This window comes from Lissotriton vulgaris, chromosome 2_1 (assembly GCF_964263255.1).
Source record: "Lissotriton vulgaris chromosome 2_1, aLisVul1.2, whole genome shotgun sequence".
In the NCBI taxonomy this organism is placed as follows: domain Eukaryota; kingdom Metazoa; phylum Chordata; class Amphibia; order Caudata; family Salamandridae; genus Lissotriton; species Lissotriton vulgaris.
Genome location: NC_141687.1, coordinates 360,594,834 through 360,611,077, shown reverse-complemented (window position 1 = coordinate 360,611,077; position 16,244 = coordinate 360,594,834). Strand labels below are relative to the sequence as shown.

General features: G+C 43.0%; 1 protein-coding gene across 1 annotated transcript in view; it reads right to left on the bottom strand.

Annotated features, from left to right (window-relative positions):
* Positions 1–16,244, bottom strand: part of RSKR (ribosomal protein S6 kinase related) — a 73,643-nt gene that overhangs the window by 16,410 nt on the left and 40,989 nt on the right. The window lies entirely within an intron of this gene.

Here is a 16,244-nt window from a genome sequence, read left to right as displayed (position 1 = left end):
GAGTCCCAAGTCTAAAAGAACCAAAACAAGCATTGGTATAGCCAATAGGTCTCACATTTAGGACCTTATGTTTTTAGCTAGAACTTTTGGCTATGTTGCAGACCATTGTGGCTGCTGTGCATTATGTTGAAAAGTTATAATAAAAAGTGTTAAGCATTTTTGTTACCTTTATACAAACCAAGACGACATTATATACAACTGAAAAACCTAAATAAAAAACGATTTTAAAATAAAAAATATCTTCTAGTTTTTTTGTACTTGCACTGCTGGCAACTTCTTCCTGCCTGTTCGCATGCTTGTTTGTTATAAAAAAAATTGTTATGGGGGAGCGAGACATAAATAACGGGGGAGTGGAGTTTGCAAAACAGTAATTTAATTAGAACACGAGCAGCGGATGGGGACTAGGCGAGAATCAACAGATGCCAGATAACGAGGGCAAACTGAAGTGATGATTAGGTGATGTTTAGGTGATGCTTAGGTAATCCTTTGGTGGTGCGCTGATGCAAAATGGTGGTAGTGAGTGATGTTTGGTTCTCAGGTGGTGCCACTATATGGTGTGGATTGGAGGTACGTTGTGGATTGTGGAGTTGAAATATGTTGTTTGGTGTGTAATTATGTGGTGTGTAATGGAAATGTGTAGAGTTGAATTGTATGGCCTGGATACTGTGGTGTTGAGTGAAATTATGCTTAGTGAAATTGTGTCATGGTGTGGAGTGCTTTTATGTTGATTGGTGGTATGTGGCATAGAGTGCATATATGAGGAGTGTATTTATGTTGCATTGAGTAGCGTGCAATTATGTGGTGTGTAATTATGTGGCAATGAGTGGTATTATGTGGAGTGTATTTCTGTTGCATTGAGTATAGTGTAATTATGTGACGTGTAATTATGTGGTACTGAGTGGTATGTGGAGTGTATTTATGTTGCATTGAGTATAGTGTAATTATGTGACATGTAACTATGTCGCACTGAGTGGTATTTTGTGGAGTGTATTTCTGTTGCATTGAGTAGAGTGTAATTATTTGGCATGTAATTATGTGGCACAGTGGTATTATGTGGAGTGTATTTATGTTGCATTTAATAAAGTGTAAATATATGACGTGTAATTATGTGGAACTGAGTGGTATTATGTTGAGTGTATTTATGTTGCATTGATAGAGTGTAAATATGTGGTGTGTAATTATGTGGCACTGAGTGGTATTATTTGGTGTGTATGTTGCATTGAGTGCAGTGTAATTGTGTAGCATATAATTACATGGCAGTGAGTGGTATTATGTGGAGTGTATTTGGAAGCGACCATTTTACACATGCTTAAATATAAAGGACTTTATACACAAGAGTGGTGTTGTCCTACGGGACCAGGCAGGACACTATAATCAATAAACAAACAAGAAGCCTGGTTTGTTTATTGATTATCGAGATTAGACTCAGCTGCTCTTTATTTAAAGCAGACTGTGGGCTTCGATTAATTAATTCGGAAGCACCTATGTTTTATTCACATACTCACATTCTTAAGTTTTTGTTAATTTCATCTTCTATTTATAAATATGTACAAGAATTAGCACTTCCAAACACATGATCATAAACAATAATGACAATCAAGCATGGATGATTCATATGTGTCATTAATGACAATCACAGGATGGGGTGTGGGGAGAATCGTCTACCCACCGAAATGTGCGCACGTTATACGTTGAAACACACCAGTTTCTTCACAAAATTAAATTTATTTACTTCAAGTTTAAGTCTTCTTGAGTTATTCTTTAAATTCAATCATTTATCCATAGGCAACAGGCACACATAATGACAGTCTTATGATGCAGTCTTCATGTCGTTTGCATATTCTAATATACCCAATGCATTTCGGGTCAACAAACGGGGACCCTTCATCAGGGGTCTGTAACAAGGTTAAACAGGACCAAATCAGGTACTCCTACAAGAGAAAGTAAAAATTCCGGAAAAGTAAACCGTTTGAGTTATGAAATACTCTACGGAATCCACAAAACTTAAACGTATAAGATGCTGTCAGCCAAGTCAAACTTTTCCAAATCTGTCGGTTAAATTTACAGGTGTGACATGACCCTGTCTAGCAGCCTCCAGTCATATAACAGATCTTTAGTGTTCTTTAATGTTTACTTCAGTCTTCTTTCTGTTGGAAGCCGACAGTAGCTGCCACGTTTAGGTTGGTCACCACAAAAATGTAAATTATTTAAGCTATTAACTATTAGCTTTCTTGTATGTAAGTGTGTAGGCATTTCCGGTAGATCTTCTTTTGCTCTTCCTCGCCTAGCATCAACCTACTGCTTTTGGAGCATTGCAAGTCTTGCTGTACCTAGAATTCACCATTCACCCATCTTTTTACACATGTCCTTTCTATGAAAGGCAGTTTCACAGTCAATGTATCTAACCAGGATATTTCTACATTCTCAGGCCAGCCTGGAACGCATTCACAGAGGTGCGTAGAAATTAGGATACAATTTCTTTTCTGGCCGCCACTCCCTGAGACATATTTACGGCGTAGTAATTCTGGCATTATCATCTACAGAATTGTCAAACTACAAATGGAGTTTTTAAAAATCTTTAATCAAATGCCCTTATTTGTTTTCAGTATTTTTTCAAATAAATATCGGTTCTCCCAATACTATTTTTGTAAGTATCCATTGAGTGTATGCTGCATATTGCCACTTTAGAAAGTTCATGATGCCTGCATGTTTATAAAGGCGCGACTGACATAAGGGCACCTTTTAGGCACAAGTATGTTGTGTCTCTGAGTGCAATGCATGCCTTTATTATACACGCATGGAATATTTTACAAAAGAGTTATTGCCGGAGTGTTAACATGGAGTTGGCTGCAGGAGCAGTGCCAGTTTGCCGTGGTCTTCTTCACCTTCTGTTTTCACCTCCTAGCGGATAGTTCTGGCCAAAAGAATACGTGCAGAGCCGCATTGATTTGGTGTGGAGCAGGGGTATATTCTCTTAAGAAGGTTTGCACTAAATGGGAGACTGCTCCGCTGTGGAGTCCAGCCACTGGTCGTTTGATGATTCTAGAAAGCAGGTTGGAGTGCTGCTGGCACTGCAACATAAGCTCGGGCAGGTTTCTGCACAGAGTGTGCCCATTGAGATTCAGCCGAAGTCTGGCAGAATTACAGATGTGAACAAATAAGGGAGGCCCAGGAGAGTCAGTCATTGGTGATTTGCTTAAGGGTTGTCAGCATTTCATGTTTAGGAGGATGAGAGAGTAAGTGTAAGGAGGGTGAGGATCAACGGAAGGAAGATAAGTTTACTGTTTTTGCAAGTGGAGGAGGTGTGCAGTGTCTTCCTGCTGGAAATCGTAAGCGCGGGGATGCGAAAGTGAAAGCGCTCATGCTGGAGAACTGTGACATGATCCGGGAATGCAGCCTGGAATGCAGCTGGCACACTGCGCGCCGCTGCTCACTCCGCTCGCTCCCGAGACACATAGGCTAGGGGAGTAAATATTTAAAGAAAAGGCAGGACATACCCACGCCTTTGGCCATTTGCGTGCTTTCCTTTGTGAAAGCCAGACACAATGGCCCATCAAATGTGTGCGTGTAAACAAATCCACATGGATAACTTGCAAGGAAGTTGGGAGTGCTTACAAGAAGCCACCCATAGTGCAGTGCTAGGCTCGACCTAAAAAATGCATAGCAAGTAGTCAGGTAAATAGGTTCATTATAGGTCCACTCGCACCAAGCATTATAGCCCATTGGTCACATTCTGGCACAGTAACTCTTGTGTCTGACTTCCACTATCCACTTGCAGGAAGGCCCTGTACATGTTGTATACGTCACATGACTTTCTGGGGATTGTCTTGGCACGTGGAATTGTTGCATCCTGACAAATGGTGGCTACAGACACCATGGTTGGGTAGTACGAATGTTTACGACTCAATGCCAGTATTGCACCAGGGACCTTGCGTTAAATTGTAGCCACAAATTAGCTAGCCCGTAGCCCACAATTCTGGAGTAAAGTAAGGAAATTATTATCACATAATATTTCCAATGATATTGACTCTGATCAATATTAATAATTAAAGGACACTCAGTCCCCAAGCTTTTTTACAGAGCGAGAAACATATCCAATCGTAAATAGGAGAATCAACTGAAAATAACTTTGGAACCTATATAACACATCCTCATTGCATGCAAAGCTAACATTGTCAAAGTCAGCAGTGGCAGCCAGCCTTTTGGTTTTGCTAATGCTTGTTTAGCTTCATCATTGCTTTTACAAAACTTCATTGTTGGGAGAGCTGTTGATCTCTCACCAATATAAAAAAAATCCCAAAAGCAAAAAATATACTTTGGTCTCAAAAAGCAGACATTTCAACAATAGCCTCTAGTATTATGGAAACTACTTTGTGTGCGAATATGCTCCTGGGAACCAGCGGAATGTGATGACTCACAGTGAAGTTAGCCAGTGGCTAAAGTGGGCTGACCCATTGCCTCATGCTGTACGCTGTACTAGGCGGAATTAAAATGTGACTGATACAGCTGAACAAGGGATGAAGAGGACTGGCTCAAAGCCCCATATGTAAGTATATTATATACATAATTTTAGTAAAATCAAAAGTCAATGGTTAACATCAGACCTAAAAGTGGGCATGGTGGGAAAGCAGATGTGTGGTAAGTATTGTATAAGAACCCGAAAAAAATAAAGGGGTCACCAAAGCATTTATTGCTTTGAGGTTACCCAACCCTTCGTCCCCAACTTATCTGCAAGAATAGGTGGTACTTTCCCAGATACAGTTCTCAGGTGTTGATGTGCAAAGTATAAAGCAATCATAAGCAACCCCTTTTCCTGTGCTTTTCTGCTGCCATGATAAAAACTATGCAAAGATGCAGCTAGTGAATTTGGTTGGTATCAAACTATGAGCAGTGCATTCCTTCTGATTAGCAGTGGGGTGCTGGTACGACATCCATACTGAGTCCTGGTGACCCTGCTGGTGGATAACACAGTCACACTTGTGCCTTCTCAGTGACAGCAGACAAAGAATGAACAAGCTACCTTTTAAATGATGCTTGTCCATACCCTTGTCATCCCTACTAATTGTCATTCTGCCCTCTTTGAGGTGTTTCCGTACGAGGAAGTGAGGTCCACTAGGTGGATCACAATGGGTTGCAGGGTGGAACTACTGCCTATGCAGCATTTAAATAATGCAATGAGTTGTGTGCCCAGGCAAATGTCCAGTTATTGTTGTTGTGTCTAGTTGTTGGGATCTGCTGACACCACCAGAGTGAATACTGCTGCAACTCCATCGAGGGTTTAAAGAGCTTCCATAGAAGCTGCAGTTGCTACATTGGGAGCCTACTGAGTTCCAGTCGGAGCTCACATGTGCGACCGCCAGGAGTTCCTTGGGATCCTGCAGGAGCTCAGCTGCACAATGCATACCCGCAGAGCTCTGTTAAGTGCCTGCAAGACCCCTGTTGTGTTTCTGCAGGGCTTCGGCTGGGGTTCTAGTAAGAGCTCTATTGGCTGCTTGCACTGGCTCAGTGTGCAGCCTGTGCAAGCAGCAATAGGTAGCCACAGAAGCTCTCTTGAGTATCTGTTAACACCTAGTGGGGTATCGTTTGAGGTACTTACAGTAGTCCAGCGTACTTCGTGCAGCTGCTCAGTGTCATCTCTGCAGTAACCACCACCTCACTTATTCCATAAAGCAGTATGTTCTTTTAGCTTTGAGGTCCGCCTAGAAAGCAGCATGTCTCGGATGCAGTGTAAAGCTATTTGGTGACCTCACTGGCGAGGTCAGTGCTCGACAAAACCTCCAAATAAATGCACAGTGGCAATATGTATACACCTGCATTGTAAGAACAAAGCCTACTCACAATTTCCGGAGGCCCAAGATGAATTTAGAAGTCACAACTGGCAAATGATCTCTTGAACATTAACAATCTGTCTCTAGAGCTGCAGTCCTTTCATCTCTCTGCCTATAAGACGCAAACTATACACACACTCTTACTGCAATCAGGAAACATTGAAAAAACCTCCTCTTTTGCCTGTGCCTGAACTACTGTGTTTCATTTGTCTACCCATTTACTATATTTTGTTCAATGTTTCCTCTCTGGTATTAATTACATATTCTGCTTTGAGATCCTGGCCTGATTTTGATTGTATGTTCATTGCAAAGTGTTCTACTACGACTGTTGGCTCAAGAACGAACCTCAACATTTTTTAAAAATACCAAGACAAGCTAAATTCATGCATCAAAATAAGCTGAACAGATGGCAGGGCTTCACTGGTCATATGGACACAGAGACCCTTGGCCCTGGTCTGCTGAGATAGTGGGTTTCTTAAAGGGCTTGTTCAGCTGTGGGACCTCAAAGCCCATCATCCCTAAAATCGCCCCTGATGGAGCAGCACACAATTTTCTTATAGAGACAGACATGAATTAATGATGGAGATTAAGAATGTTCCAGGGTACTCAGCTATTTGAATATTTCATGGATTCCTTTAGAATCTGCTGATAAAATATGTTTTTCAGCATATCGATTTAATAAATTGCGCTGTGCACATAAGTCTCTGGTCCCATATTTTTTTTTAGAACAGATTAAAATAGATCATTGGTAGAAGAGCTCCTGAGAAGAACTTCTGGAGAGAGTGGGGCTCGGCAACCATGCTAGCTCTCACTGCATTTAGCATGGTAGAAAAATAGGTCCTGTGTTTGCTTTTAGCTTCTAGTCTAGTAGTAAAGAAGGTAGACCAGAAGAGTAAAACTTACTTATTCATAGACAATGACCAGTGGCTTTCACTGATGCCCTGAGCTCTAATACAGGGAAGGAATCTTGTCCATGGTTTAGTAGTGAAATAAAGCCACAATTTCGGTTTAGGAGCCCCCTCACACGATTGAAGTTCTGCAGAAAAACCTGCATTTCAAACATTTTACGCGGACATTTTGCGTCGGTGAAAGTGTGATGGAATATAGATGGTGGAAAGTGTGGGGAATGTGGGAAACCCCATAGAAATGTCTGCACAAACACAGATTCTTAATGATATTCCCCTTTCCATAGATGAAAACCCATTGTGTCCAAATACCGAACCTGTTACGTAGGTACCCTTTTGTATGTTAATTACCGGTACGGCATTGCCACCTCACTTTTCTGTACACATTTTATGAGGGCCTACGTTTTCCCACGAAACGTGTAACCTTATCGGCTCAGTAGATCCTGAAACCTGGGAAGTTAGGGATGACAAATTATGGGTGTTCTGCGGGCGGTGGGTATCCCTAATGTACAAACCAACCTCCGTGCACAAAAAGGAGCACAGTACCAGGAGAATGGGCGCAACAATTTCCCAACCTGTTCTTTTTAATGGCAGAAGCGCCTCGTTAGGGCATAATTAGCGGCGCTGTCCACATATTCATTGCACATGCCTCCGAGCAGCGCAGTAACCTCTCATTAATTAGATTGCTGTGTACAATTTGTTTCATTTGGCCGTTGATTCTGCATTAGGGTTTCGGAAAAGGGTGGGGTCAAGGGCTCGCGGGACTGGAGGGCTTCTGCGGCAGAAAAGGAGAAATAAAACAGGTGAATTAGCATTGCCGCCAGGTAAACCCCGTTGACCCTCCACTGAGGACATGTTTGGGATGTGATTTTATTTCCTCACTGGAATTACATCAGGCGGCCCTCGGCGGAGATTATTCCCTTGGCAGGGGCTCCTCGCAGCGTTGGTTGCCTCCTAGCCCCCAGAGGTGCTAAGTTAACAGTTCTTTCTTTTCAGTCTTGGGAAATGAGAAGGGACCCTGTCAGGCCTCCATGAAAGGAAACCCCTTATTGTTTCGGTGGCAGAGCCTGGCTAACAACCCTTTTGAATATGACACAAGGTAAATAGAGCAAGTTTTGAAAGACCAGCATGGCCCCGCGGCCGCGAAAGTTAGCCGAGGGCAAGTTTGGCAGGAGAGGAGGAGGCAGCAAGGAGAGGGGAGAGAGGAGGGGGCCGGCGCCTGTTTCCCTTGCAGGAGCGAGCAGGAACCATATGTTAATTGCAAACACATGGTTTCAAACCTCGCTCCCGCAAGGGAATCGCCAAACGTGCACGCGCTGCATTCAATGCAATGCAATGAGTGCACGTTTTTGGCAGCAAAGCTGAAGCGATTGCTAAAGGTCTTTTTCCAATGCAGTGCATGCGCGCCGCTAGGCAAGACCTAAAAAGGAACACAAAGTGAAGAAAAAAGAACAAGAACAAGCATTTGCAATGCAATAGGTCTCGTATTTACTAGAGTTTGAGCTATTGGCATTGTAAATGACAATGCCTTTCATTTATGTGTTGTTTTGAAAATAGGTGAATAAAAGACATTGTCATTTACCATGGCAATAGCTTAAACTCTCTCAAATGCAAGGTATTTTGCATTTCAAATGCATTCGGTGCCCGTGCTAGCCCTCTGAGTGAATAAGAAAATCCACTGTTAACACAGTTAGGATTAGATAGGAAGATTTATGAGCAGCATGGATGGAGCTCATGAAGTTTGTTTGGGTTACTGCATTTCTCACCAGCTGTCTTAGTTAATAGAGTGTGTAAGGCGCTTAACAGGGCATTGTCTCAGTCCACGGAATGTAAACAATATTGCCGGAACCTTCAGAAGGCTAGAATATCATAAGCACCGGCTGCGTTTTACTATCAGAACATATGGCCCATTACAGCCAGTGCTGTCACATTATTGAAACAAAGCCATCAACAACAGTTGCTCTAATGACTTACCACCGCTGAACCGCAATTACAATGTTTTCCATTGTTAATGAAAATCCAGCCACCAACACAATTCTGCCCGCTCACACCGCCCAGATCATGCTACAGAAAAATACAAAGAATGCGTGGTAGAGGAACAGAGGGTGGCCCCTTCTTGCAGCCCTGCACACTAAGAGAGAGAATGTTTCTGGTAAGTAATTATTCATATGACGTGGCATGTTCCACGTGCAACAACCTCAGGTGATGTTTTTCATGTTATACATCTATTATTTAAGGTAACACAAAAGTTGAAATGTTGTTTGCACAACTCCCTTTCAATAATATTAAATATTGGTGGACCATCTGAGGGAGGACCCAGTCGACGCCCAATCCCTGGCAGGGGAAAAAACACCTTCCCTGCTCTTTGAGGATGACACCCTCCTGATCTCTAAAACCCCCTCTGGCCTCCAAAAGCTGTTGGATCGCTTTAGCTCGTTTTGTGAGGATCTTACTATCAACACTACCAAGACAAAGCTTATGGCCATCTCACCTTCAAAAAGATTTAAGAATAATGTCTCCCTTAATGGTACCCCAATGGAGTTGGTAGACTCATTCGACTATTTGGGGTAAGGGTTAATAGTTGGATGAACTGGAAGGACCATATGGCCAAAATGCTTTTAAATCACAATCGAGTTTCAGGAGCGATCATACAGGAACAGCGAGAGTCTATGAGCAAACCTTTAGCCCCGGCTCTCGCTGTGTATGAAGGTCAAGCACTGCCCTCGGCAGTCTATGGATCCGAGTTGTGGGGGTTCGAGAATATACCCGAGAATATAACCGACCTAGTGAGATCAGAAAATAAGTTCCTGAGAGAATTGGTGTCACTCCCCATCTCTACTCCGGTAAAACCCTTACGACAAGATATGGGTAGGCGTTCATTGAAAGACATAGTTTGTCTGCGCCCGCTACTCTTCTGGGTACGTCTTAGAAGGTCCCCAGAACTTTCAAACTATGCGGCTGTTTTGGATGAATTAATCTCACTCAACTCGGGCAACAAGATTAAGTGGCTGAGTAACCTAAGACAGCTGGTTTCAAAACTATATTTTAATAAAATATGGGCTAGCCAAACACCACCCCCAAAGCAAGTAATGAAGAAATTATATTGGGACTGGGTACAGGAGGAGGACATGTGTAGAGGCAAAGGGGTATCCTTACAGAGCGGTTCCTAGAGTTCAAACCCGTAAGGAAACTCGAACCGTTCCTTGACTTTATACAAAAACCCCTGGACAGATCACTCTATTTAAAATTAAGGTTCGGGACCCTACCGGTGAATGAAATTACTGCAGGGTGGAAAAAGTCAAGTTCTCCAGTAAAATCTTGCCCTGGGTGTGCAGCCCCAAAGGAGTCAGTGGCCCATCACCTATTTGCATGTCCAGCATACAGTGGTGCAAGAAAGACATGGTTAAAACCAATATGTAAGGAGCTGGGCCTTAGGTGTCATAAGATGGCCTTGCGGATATTTTCCACTGATACGTCTTCCCTAGTTATGGTTTGTGGGGTAGCAAAATTCCTGGGCAGTGCCTGGCAGACTCGCCTGCGAAAGATAAAGCAAACCTCCCCATAGATGATTTTATATGGATTTATTGTACGCTGCTTTTATGTGATTATGTATTTCTGCTTTTATTGCATATACTATTTTAATGTAATATTTTTGTAATTTTAACGCACAATTGTATGTAAGAATGGATTGGTGTTTTTTTATACTGTAAAGGATGTGTATACTTTTATGATAAAATGTATTCGAACAAAGTACATACAATATTAAATAAACACTTCTAGCGCTGAACGAGAGCATAAACGGAGGGACCAAGCTCCTGTAATTAGCACGTGCACAACCAATAGACGGAGTAAGCTTAAAAATCCCAATATAGAAAACAGACCACTTCCAAACTACATCAATGAAAGCGGAAAGTACAGCACACAGACCAGAAGAACAGTTACTGAGCTGGCAAAACCGAAGCGCCATTTCACCAAATAATGGTCCTCAACATCTGTGATAGTGATTTCAAAATCAGCATTCAGAAGAGGCCGTGCCATTATGACAGTTACATACATGCACACCTACCGCTTTCACAATAAATTAACACATGGTTAACAAGTGCCGACAGAATGACCAAGTGGCTCATTGAAGCTGTAAGTTGCTTTAATTACTTAATGTACTCCCAGCTGCCGTCTCATAAGGTGTATTTCTGGTGGTCTGAACTTTAATAAATATTTTAAAAAGTTGTCACTGCGAGCTCAACACTAACACCAATCCCCAAGAACACCCCCCTTTCTCAGTTTAACACCAAAGTTAGAGATAGGCAGGCCATCAAATTTATAAGGGACACGGAGCCCAAGCACAAGAAAAGCTACTGAATGAACAACTGCAAAAAAACATACACTCGCTGTCATCTAAACAAACAAGTACATGCATTTTAATATACTCATGTTTGCACTCTGTTAAAGAAGCACTTCTTCAATTTTTTTTTTAAATTTTTTTTGGGGGGAACCTTTATTATTACTTCAAGCAAATACAAGCATGGGCCTACAACCATCCCGGCCGGCTGCTAGTCAAGTCGTAAGTACAGCAAATCAATGTGGGAAAATATCGAGCCCGAAAACCGGGGTCTAACAAGTGTCCAGGATATGACTTGTATTCAAGCGTACTAAATTCATGATTCATGAAGGTTCATTTTACATTAAAGAAAAAAAAACTAAGAGTCAATGCCATACGGTCATACATGGTCCTACAATAACAAGCATGAATCAGGAAATCTGCAAATAGTGCAAATACAATTGAAGTATTGGGGGTAAGGTACACAAGTCAGGATGAATGTGAACACAAACCCGTTCCATAGCAAAGCTGCACCCAACCCTTCAAAACGAAACATACTGTAGGAAACATGAAAAACGACGACATCAAAAAGGAAGAAAGACAAAAGGGCCATAGAAACAAATAACAGACAAATTAACAAACCCCATCCTCCTACCCCCCCCTGCACCCCTGCAGAAGGCCACGGCCTACCCCCCCCCCAGCAGCGTGCCTGTCGCCCTAAATAAGAGACCCGAAATATAGAAAAAGAGGAGAAAGAAGAAAAGAAGAAAAAAGTGGAGAAGGGCCCTCGATCTTGCCACCCGGCCCCCCCCCCACCCCCGCGCCCAGTAAACATCCTAAAAGCAAGATCAGAATAGCCTTGGAAAACATTAATCACCGATAGCACCGTCAATAAAATCCCCGTCGAGTGTCCCCCAAATCACCGTCAGCCATCAATAAGTCCACTGGATCCTAGATGGTATCACCCCTGGCCTTTTCTATCAGTAGCACCAACATACGTCCACTTATCAATCGGCATACAGAGCGGCGTGGAGGGTCCAAGTGATCCGGGCGGACTGGGCCGTATTATTACTCCATGGGACTTCAACAACCAAAACTCAGCCGAACATGTATGGCGGAAATCTGTCTGTGTCGGAATCGACCCCGAAAACATCCTCAAGTCCGAACACAGTCTCACCATCCAAGGAGAGAGAGTCACACCATCCGGCAAGCGCTGAGACGTCGCCGGGGCAGCCCAAGACATAGATCGGCGTTGTTTCCCCAGCCGCTGATTAGATATGTACCCCGACGAGTCACTCACATGTACTACAGATCTGTCCAAGGCGATCTTATGAGCCGGGTCTTCCAGCGTCTCCACGAACCTAGGCAAAGCCGGAGCACTCTTCACCGACATAGAGGCGGGCACGTTGGCACTTCCTTGAGATCGAACTGTGCCCGTGTGGAATGGCGGGACAACAATGGCGGCCATCCTTCTTCCCAGGTCCCGGGCATTACGGATCAGGGTCGCATGCAGGGTCGTTAGAGCAGCCAATATATCTTTGGACGTGGGCTCTTTCTCGTGCCCCAGACCCCCGAACTCTCCCGCACGGCAGCTTTTCTATCCGGATGTGGTCTGCGGAAGAGGGTGCCAGCCGCCATCTTAGCTGATCCGGCCTCGTCCTTCTTCACCTCACCTCGGGACCGGGCCCCACACCAGGGCGCAACAGGATTCACAGCGACGACCCAGAAAGTCAAGGCAGGCTTCCCGGAGAAGAGTCACCAAAGGGCAAACAAAATCTCTGCCGCTCCCCGGGAGCCGCCCGCCAATTCCGGGGGAAGTCCTTAGTTATGCCCGGACACAACACTGGAAAAGGGGGCAAAATATCATGCACTCCCCTCGGTCCTGCTTTGCCACGCATCCCCACGAGGCACTCCGCTGGGTGGACTGGTTCGTCACTGTCGCAATCGGCCCATCAAACCTCCGGCGCCCTCCGGCCGACTCCTCACCTCCACCAGTGGCCGCTGTTGTCACAGTCGCGGCCGGCAAATCTTCTCACTCGACACCCCGGTCCCAGCTCCGTGAGGGCCGCAAAACAGTCGGGGACATTTCTTCGGGTCTGCCGCACGTAGAAGCCTCAGGAGCAAACGGTCAGTGAAAGTTTTCCTTCGCCTACTTAAATATGCCGTTACGGCTCAGGATAGTTGCCAGGATGTATGCGAGGGGTGAGATGGCTCACGGAGCCGAGCGTCTATGCGGCCATCTCGGTCGCTGGCTTGGCTCCTCCCCACTTCTTCAATTTTAAAGATACTACTGTTTAGGTTTGTACTGCAGATCTGCATAAAGGAGGGATAAAGACGGCAAATGTCTGGTGTTTAGTGCTAACCCTTTAACTTTGGGCCAACAACCACAGTGATGCTGGACCTCTGGTCGAGCTAAGCTCACCCCAAAATGCTATCCTTCTAACCAAAAGGTAATGCCAAGGGCGGAGCCACCTGGCTGTCAGGAGACTCTGAAAATAAAATTGCTCAAAATGTATTTCAGCTGAGAGCCAGGTACGTAACAAAAGAGGAATATTGCAAGAGGTTCACACCTTAAATCTGATTAGATTGCAACAGACCTCTAGCAAGGGCCCCTGAACTCCTCCCTGGTGTACCAAGGAACATATTCAAACAATGTTATGCAATATGCACTCCTGGTTATTATCAACTTAACTTCACTTTCATCAATTATATCTGGTGCTGACCCATATCTTGACTAGCCCCCAGTCAAGTTACTACAACTGCAAACACACACAGAAACCTGTGTTATGGGGCGCACTATCCACTTACTCACAACTACGTGATTTGGCTTTTCTTATTTTTCATACATAATTTTTGATCCAACTAAATCATGATAAATTTGTCAAACTTGTTGTTCCTCACAATTACAACTAGAGTGCTCACAAAATATATACACACAGTCTTAGTAATCAGACTGAGAACATAAACAAACAAACAAAGTAAATTCTCATCAGACGGTGATTGTATTTTCTTCCTTCAAAATTATTTTTATTCTTCTTATCCATTAGTCAATGTGATAGTTTTGAGTTCTTCAAACAACTCTCCATCATTCCACAAATGAAGACATATCCCAATGCATTTCGGTATGCACCTTCGTCAGGGGAATATTCTACAAATAACATAAAAATCCATCACATATATGTCAAAACATGCTACAATATTTACAATTACAAACCTGTAGATATCATTATTAAGTACATTACTCTTAAACAGCAACCAGAAGATCTCATAGTGTATTGTGCACTTTACGTGTGGAATTGAAAGTCATGCTCATAAAAATTCACCTACCACCTTATAAGCCAAAACCGAAAAAATGGTGAACCACCCAACTCAACAATCTGCAACGTAAGTGACCAAATAAATCACCGAATATTGAAAAGTGCCATTTCTCGACACTCTTACCTTCACTAACAACAATACAGCCGACACAGATAAAGAAGTACGTGCTTCCTTTTTCTATAAAAGCAATAGTGAAATCCTTAGTACGTTGCCTACATAGTTTTGAGATAAATGTATGCACTGCGGACAGAGCCGGTACTTACTCAGTCTTCCCGACCACCCTGTCGGATCTTTATGACGCTATTCTGATTAAGTAGAATCTTTTCATCTGTAACACATTAAAAGAAAGTCTCCTTAGGACTTAAAAATTTGTGTTATAATCTAACTTTCTAACTAATCTGTGTTATTTCGTCTTACCTCTGTCTTCTAAATCAAGCTCATAAAGTAACTCCGGGATTCTCACGCTCTGTGGCTTTCTCGCTAGATTGAACAGTGCTCACGACGCCGGTATATGGCGTCTGATGTCAAACTCCTAAGAACATAGAAAACGGACTACCCGCCTATTCTTTCCTCTTCCAGAATGGCGTTTGTTTACTTAGTACTCGGTAACATACGAATTGAAAATTGCCTGATCCCATTCCTAGAGACCAAAAACCGAAACCTAACATGTATTGCCCGAGAAAAATAAATAAATAAAATAAAATAAATATGACATATACTACCGCTTCGTGTTAAAAAAGCATGTGAGGTTTTTTGAGCATGAATGTCAATGACACTCCGTATGTGGTATAAATAAAACACAGGTACCGGGCATGTATATTACAACACAAGTTTACAGAAAACATATCATCTCAATTTTATCATTGAGTCCATAGGGAATCAACGTCCTAAGGGACTTTATCCAGTAGGTTTCTCTTTGTGCCAATAGTCTAGTTGTGTCAACATGTGGTTTTTCCACCATTCTTTCTAACACAGTGAATTTTAATTGAGGTATCGTGTGCCCCCTCTCATGCCAATGTACAGCCAAACATGACTTCATATTCTTTGTCCGTATCATACTTTTATGTTCGGTCATCCGAACCTTCACCTTCCTTGTGGTGCGTCCCACATGGACATTTGATCGCATATATTAGAACACTAGAATTACAATCAGATGTATGCCTCAAGGTTATGTTTTTACCCGTTTGGGGGTGAGCAAATGAGTTGCCTACCAGTACGTTACCACAATGGCCACAGTTTTGGCATTTCATCATTCCTTTCTGACCCAAATACCTGCCTAAAAACAGGAGGGAAGTCTATGTACTAAAATTTTCCACAGCTGCTATAAAAAGATGCATCAGGAAACGATGGGAAATCATTGAACAAGAACCTGATTTTAGGCAGGTATTTTTAGACAAACCTTTGTTTGCACACTCCAGGTCAAGGAACATTAAGGAAATTTTGAAAGGTCGCAAGTATGAAAGTGTGGATTTGGGTCAGAAAGGAATGATGAAATGCCAAAACTGTGGCCATTGTGGTAACGTACTGGTAGGCAACTCATCTGACCCAAATCCACACTTTCATACTTGCGACCTTTCAAAATTTCCTTAATGTTCCTTAGAAAGAATGGTGGAAAAACCACATGTTGACTATTGGCACAAAGAGAAACCTACTAGATAAAGTCCCTTAGGACGTTGATTCCCTATGGACTCAATGATAAAATTGAGATGATATGTTTTCTGTAAACTTGTGTTGTAATATACATGCCCGGTACCTGTGTTTTATTTATACCACATACGGAGTGTCATTGACATTCATGCTCAAAAAACCTCACATGGGGGGGAGGAGCCTAGCCGGCGACTAAGATGGCCGCCTGAACCCTCAGCTCCGCTGATC